This window comes from Neophocaena asiaeorientalis, unplaced genomic scaffold (genome assembly GCF_003031525.2).
Source record: "Neophocaena asiaeorientalis asiaeorientalis breed wild unplaced genomic scaffold, Neophocaena_asiaeorientalis_V1.1 scaffold332, whole genome shotgun sequence".
NCBI lineage: Eukaryota > Metazoa > Chordata > Mammalia > Artiodactyla > Phocoenidae > Neophocaena > Neophocaena asiaeorientalis.
In genome coordinates this window covers 4264315-4270614 of record NW_020173111.1, presented here as the reverse complement: position 1 = coordinate 4270614, position 6300 = coordinate 4264315, and positions in this window count along the sequence as shown.

Below are 6300 nucleotides of genomic sequence, written 5' to 3'. Positions count from 1 at the left end.
CCCTGAAATACACTCTTTCACACCTTAATAGCTGAGAGCTTGAACCCATTGCCTCTGTTGTTGCTCTGGATTCTGGCTTCAGGCTCAAAGTTGGCGAGGTGGGAAAAAATGAATTTGTTTTTTCCTATGGTGCTTGGCACTTCTTTTAAAAACTTGTTTTTCATTATAAAAGTGACAGATGGTTATTAAAAATGTGGAGAAAATATAGAAAAAAGTGTAAAAGTATCCCCAGTCCAGTCCAGTCCACCCACCAAATTTAAATATTGTTAATGTTTCACTGTTTTTCTTCCAGTCTTATTTTATGTATAGAAGGATTTTTGTAACTTACTTAAGATCACACTGGATACATGATTATCTGGTTTGAATTTTTTATTTAACATTATGTCATAGCATTTTCCAGATAAGCATCTTTTCTTTAACTTCTAATTTGAAAAAGTTTTAAACCACAGAAATTACAAGAAGAGTACAACAAACACACATTTATCCTTTGCCAAGATTCACCAGTTGTTAACATTTTGCCACATTTGCAGTATCTCTCTCTCTCTATTCCATACACAATATTGTTTTCTTTTTCTGAATCATTTGAGATTGAGTCAAACACTTTATCATCCTTTATTACTAAATATTTCAGCAAATACCTCCTAAAACAAGGACACTGTCTAATGTAATCACATAATCACGATGGCATGATCCACTTCAGGGTATTTAATATTGATGCAATCATCTAATAAATATTCTTTTTTTTAATTTATTTTTAAAATTTATTTGGCTGCACCAGGTCCTACTTGCAGCATGCAGGATCTAGTTCCCTGACCAGGGATCGAACCCAGGCCCCCTGCATTGGGAGCACGGAGTCTTAATCACTGGACCACCAGGGAAGTCCCTCTGTTGTCTTTTGATTTGTATAAATTAACATTTTTGCAGAGTAGAGGCCTGTAGTTTAGTAGAATGATCCTTAATTGGTATTTTTTGTATATATGCATTAGAGCTCACTAGTTGTATAGTATAGTTTACCTAAAGATTTCAGCATAAACTTTCTACTTGTTTCCATTATAAATGAAGTCATGAAGATCGTTTATGTGAAGCAGTGTAGGGAATATTTCTTTAAGATAAATTCTCAAGGGTGAAATTACAGGATCAAGGAGTGTAGAGATTTGGAACGTCCTCGATACCTGGCCACATTGCTTTCCAGAAGGGTTGTGCTGGCCTGCAATGGTGCTTGGAGATGCCTGCTTGAGATTCTTATTGGAAACAAGCTCTATGTGCTTCACAGCATGATTGCTTACAGAGCTGACAAGAACTTGGATGAACTCATTTAGACCAGAAGTTTCAAACCCAAACAGCTACTGGGGTCATCGGGTGCTATAAACGAGTGAAGAGGGCTCCATAGGGATTGGGGTAAATGGCTGAGCCTCTGCAAAGAGCAGGTGCCCCTCTCTCCAGCTAATTGTTGCCAGTCGTGGCAGAAAAACTGTTGCTGACTCAGTGTTGCCCAATCTTCCAATCTTTTCAACAGTAGCAGAAAATCTAGATTATTATGTTGAATTTTCCATTTTTTAAGTGTTGGCAGTTAATTAAGACATTTTTTTCAAACTTTGTGTGAGACAAAACACATCTGTGGGATGGATGTGTCTTGGAAGCTACCAGTTCATAGCTGTGCTCTGGATGTTTTCTTAAAATTTCCACACTGATTATTTCTTTTCTTCTGGGCATCCTGTTGATTCATGTTTCCCAGGCACCAGACAGGGTTCCTCCCTTAATCTCAGCCCATTGCACTCTACTTTATCTTTTGTGATCTTAATAAGTAAAACATTCCCCTGAATTCTAACATCAGTCTTGTTGTTGAGCTCATAAATGATGATCACATCAGAGAGATGGGAAGGGTTAGGGTGTGTCCGCCTGGTTAACCTGCCCAGAGACCTGGATGCCCAGCTACAGTTGCATGTGGTCAGGGTGATCAAAGACTTGGATTTGGTTCTCTTGAAGTCCTGTGTGGTGGAGATATTTACTGCTAGGTGAATATCCATCTGCCCCATCACACCCCCCAGTCCTGCTGCAGGGAGTCTGGGCCACGTGGCTAGTTCTGACCAGTGGGCTATGAGTACAAGTGCTGTGTGTCACCTCTACACGGAAGCCCCTCCACAGCAAACCAGTGTGTGGTTCCTTCCCCATCCCTGCTCTCTTCACCTTAGTCTGTGACTGGGGACTGTGTAGTTGAGTTCCCACATGGAGATGGCTGCCTGGGGATGGGCTAAGAATTGTAACACAGGGGAAATATCAATACATACTGGCCATAACCCTGTCATTGATGTGAGGAGGAGATGGGTGAGGTGTGAGCTCTGTCTAGCTCAGGTCTACCTGCAGAATAGGAATAAGGGAAAGAGCAAAATTCCCTGATCACTCAAGTCTAAAATGTTCCCAGTGTGATATTACTTTTTGAACTTACTACTAATATTCAAAATAACCTCTTGAATTGGATCAGGCATAAACATCTCAATCCTGTCTCTTTTCTATTATACCTTCCTGAGCAGAAATTCGATGGACACAGAGGCCATTCATTAACAGAACTAATCAGTAAAGAATTAGAGACATCCTTCCTCTTTCTCACAGATACCAGGGCAAAGCCTACCACAACTTTTGTTTATTTGTTTTTAACCATGAAGGTTAAAGAAAGTACACGGAGAGAAAAAATAAAAATGAGAGCAACATAAAACTGCAAGGGTTACGTGATTCACCTGAAAGAATTCCAGTTCTTTCCTCAAAAGATGGTCCTGGGGGTCAAAAGGGTGAAGCCTGGATACCTTTAGTATCTTATCACAAACTAGAAAATCCATCATGTTATTTCTGATAGCATAGTTTCCAACCATAGACAATTAATGTATTCATGCTTTGCAAAATTGTCATCTGCTTTTTTTCTTCTCTCAAAGAAAAGAGCAGGATCTCTCTACCTTTGTAAACATTTGTGTCATGTTTATAACTTACAAGAATCATATGGTTTAGGGCTTCATCTTTTCTCTGCTGTTTTGTCCAGCCTTCGGTTGAGAGAGAATATAATTGAAAACAAATTTCCTTTTGAGCTCAGCACACCTCAAAAGTTCTTTCCAAAGTACTGAGTTTGCAATAAGCCTGCCATGATGCACACAGCAGGCCTCTCCAACAGGCTATGCAAGCAGCCAGGATGGCTGGAGGACACCCAGCATGACAAGGTCACAGACTGTGTTACAAGAGCATCATTTCCATGTAGAGTTTTCTCTCACTCTGTGCCAGCTGGGAACTTAGATCCCATTTAGGGACATTATGTCATTGGGGTTCAGATGTATAGAGGCTCAGCAGACATACACACGGGTAAGTTTAGGATGAGGAATGCTGTACTGCATTTCTCTGACAACACAGATCACCAGCTTGCATAGAACAGAAGCAAGAGCCTGTGTGTATATGTTTTTAAAGTTTTACTTTTTAAAAAATATTTGTTTATTTGGTTGTGCCAGGTCTTAGTTGCGGCAGGCATGCTCCTTTGTTGTGGTTGGTGGGCTCCTTAGTTGCAGCAGGTGGGCTCCTTAGTTGAGGCTCGCCGGCTTCTTAGTTGCAGCTCTCTGGCTCCTTAGTTGTGACATGTGAACTCTTAGTTGCAGCATGCATGTGGGATCTAGTTCCCTGACCAGGGATTGAACCCGTGCCCCCTGCATTGGGAGCACAGAGTCTTAACCACTGTGCCACCAGGGAAGTCCCGAGCCTGTGTGTTTGAAAAGGGAGTATGTTTGCAGACTTCAAGAGTATCTGTTTCTCCTTGTGGCATTTGATTTGCAATGATTGTGACAGATTCGATTACTGGTCAGCAAATACTCCCCCCTTCTCCTGCCACATGCATGGGAAGAATATACTTCCCTGCTCCAGTGGCGTTGGACTTGGCCACGTGACTTGACATGGCCAAAAAGGGGGAAGTTGCAATGTCAAGTTACAAGCCTAGTCCTTAAGAGCCACCATCTGTTCCCCTTTTTCCTGTTGTGCTTCTACTATTACCACGAAAAAGACATGTCATGGAGAGCTGGCTGGTCCCAGAATAATGAGAGATATGTGTGGCCAACTTGGACCCGACCATGGGCTATGGTGGGGCCCAGCTTGGCCCAGCCTGGATCAGCCCAACTGTAGGCATGTGAGTGAGAAGTAAGTTCTTATCATTGTATGTTACTGAGATTTTGTGGTTGTGAGTAATAGCATGGCAACAGCTCAGTGATTCAAGTGTGTCTGTCTTTTCCTACACTTACCTGCTGTGGATACAGATAGAATCACAGTAAGGTGCTATGTCATTTTTCTTGATTCTTACACCCACTTTTCCCCAGAGGCTCAGCTCCATGCCCTAGATATTTCTGAAAGCCTCTGGACATGACTCATGTGTAATCACAAACCAGGTCAGAGGAACTGCACTGTATGTCTTTGGGATATCCACAGCCTTCTGGCCAACAGGAACGGGCACTGCTACCAGTACATAAGCCTTAGAGCCGGGCCTTGTGCCTGTAGAAAAGCTGGAAATTCCCCCTTCCTCCTGATCCACAGGATATTTTGTCCTCAAGGCGTGAAGCAGTGCTGCATGTCTGTGTCTTAGAACACTTGTAAAATTAATCCTTCGAGTTGAGCGACGTATGTACAGGTGTGGCTTGCCGGTGAGACAGCAGTGCACAGCCCCTGCCGCCACTGCTTCCCGATCCTGGGGCAGTGAGTTAGCTGCTTCAGCTGTGAAGAACTCAGCATTCTCATCTACTAAACGGGAATAATAACCATGTCCACAGCATGGGATTGTTGTTAGGATCCAGTAGAAAGTACCTGCCAGATGCCCAGAGTTGTAAATACTCACATGTTTCTTATTGTCTTCTCTTCCTGTTGAGACTGGTGAAGGTTACAATTAATCGCATCCCTTTCCCCACTCATTTCTAATCCAACTGAGGAAAGCACTGGAGAGGCAGCTGGCCGCGTGATGAAGAAGGCAGACTCTGGATGCGGGAGGCCTGGTGTGACCTTGGACAGGTTATTTCACACTTCCCTGTCTCAGTTGCATCAGCGGGTTAGTGGGGTTAATAATAGTATCCGCTTCTTATTAGTTTCCTTTTGCTGCTGTAGCAAATAACCACAGAGTTAGTGGTTGAAAACAGCACACGTTGATTATCTTGCAATTCTGGAGGGCAGAAGTCTGAAGTGGGCCTCCCTGAGCTAAAATCAAAGTGCTCCTTTCTGGCAGCTCCAGGGGAAGATGTATTTTCTTGCCTTGTCCAGCTTCTAGAGGCCACCTGTGTTCTGAGGCTCATGGTCTCCCCTCCATTTTAAAAGCCAGCAGCAGTTGGTCAAGCAATCCTCAAGTTGCTTCACTCAGCAACGAATCCTTCTGCCTCTCTCTGCGTTTTTTTTTTTTTGCGGTACGCGGGCCTCTCACTATGGTGGCCTCTCCCTTTGCGGAGCACAGGTTCCGGACGCGCAGGCTCAGCAGCTGTGGCTCCCAGGCCCAGCCACTCTGCGGCATGTGGGATCCTCCCGGACCGGGGCACGAACCCATGTCCCCTGCATCGGCAGGCGGACTCTCAACCACTGTACCACCAGGGAAGCTCCCCTCTGAGTTTTTAAGGGTCCTTGTGAGGACACTGGGCCCTGCTGGGTCATCTGGGATCATCTTATTTTAAGGTCAGTTGATTCTCAGTCTTAATTCCTGAATTCCCTTTTTGTCATTAATGAAACATATTCACAGGTTTTTGACATTAGGACAGGTATATCATTGTGAGGCCTACCATGTGCCTCCTCGGGTTTTATGATGATGAAATGAATTAATAGTTGTAAACCATTTGGGACAGAGTCCGGCACATTGTAAGCATCACATAAGGACTGGCTATTAATACTTTCACACAAACGTCAAAAATATCTGAGTTATTGCCATAGGGCTAGATTACAAAGTGTGAGATGCAGACAAGGAGCCAGATGGGTTTTCTATACTTTCTCCTCTGAATTGAATTTCCACATCAAGTCATAGGCAGAAGCCCTGAACATCCTCAGACCCTTCCCTGCGGGCATGGGTCCTCCGTACAGACCTCGCTGCATGGAGAGAGGGAAGGAGAGGACGTGGAGAGAGAACAAAGACAGATCATGTGGCTACAACACTTTCCCTGTCTCACTGACCAGATGCGTCACTTCTGCTCTTGTGGGGAAGAGCCAAGAGAATAAAACTTCTGGGAGAGAAGACAATCTTGTGGGTCAACATAGGCTCTTATAATAAAACAATGTGACCCTTATACCTTTACATTGAACGAAAAGAAAACT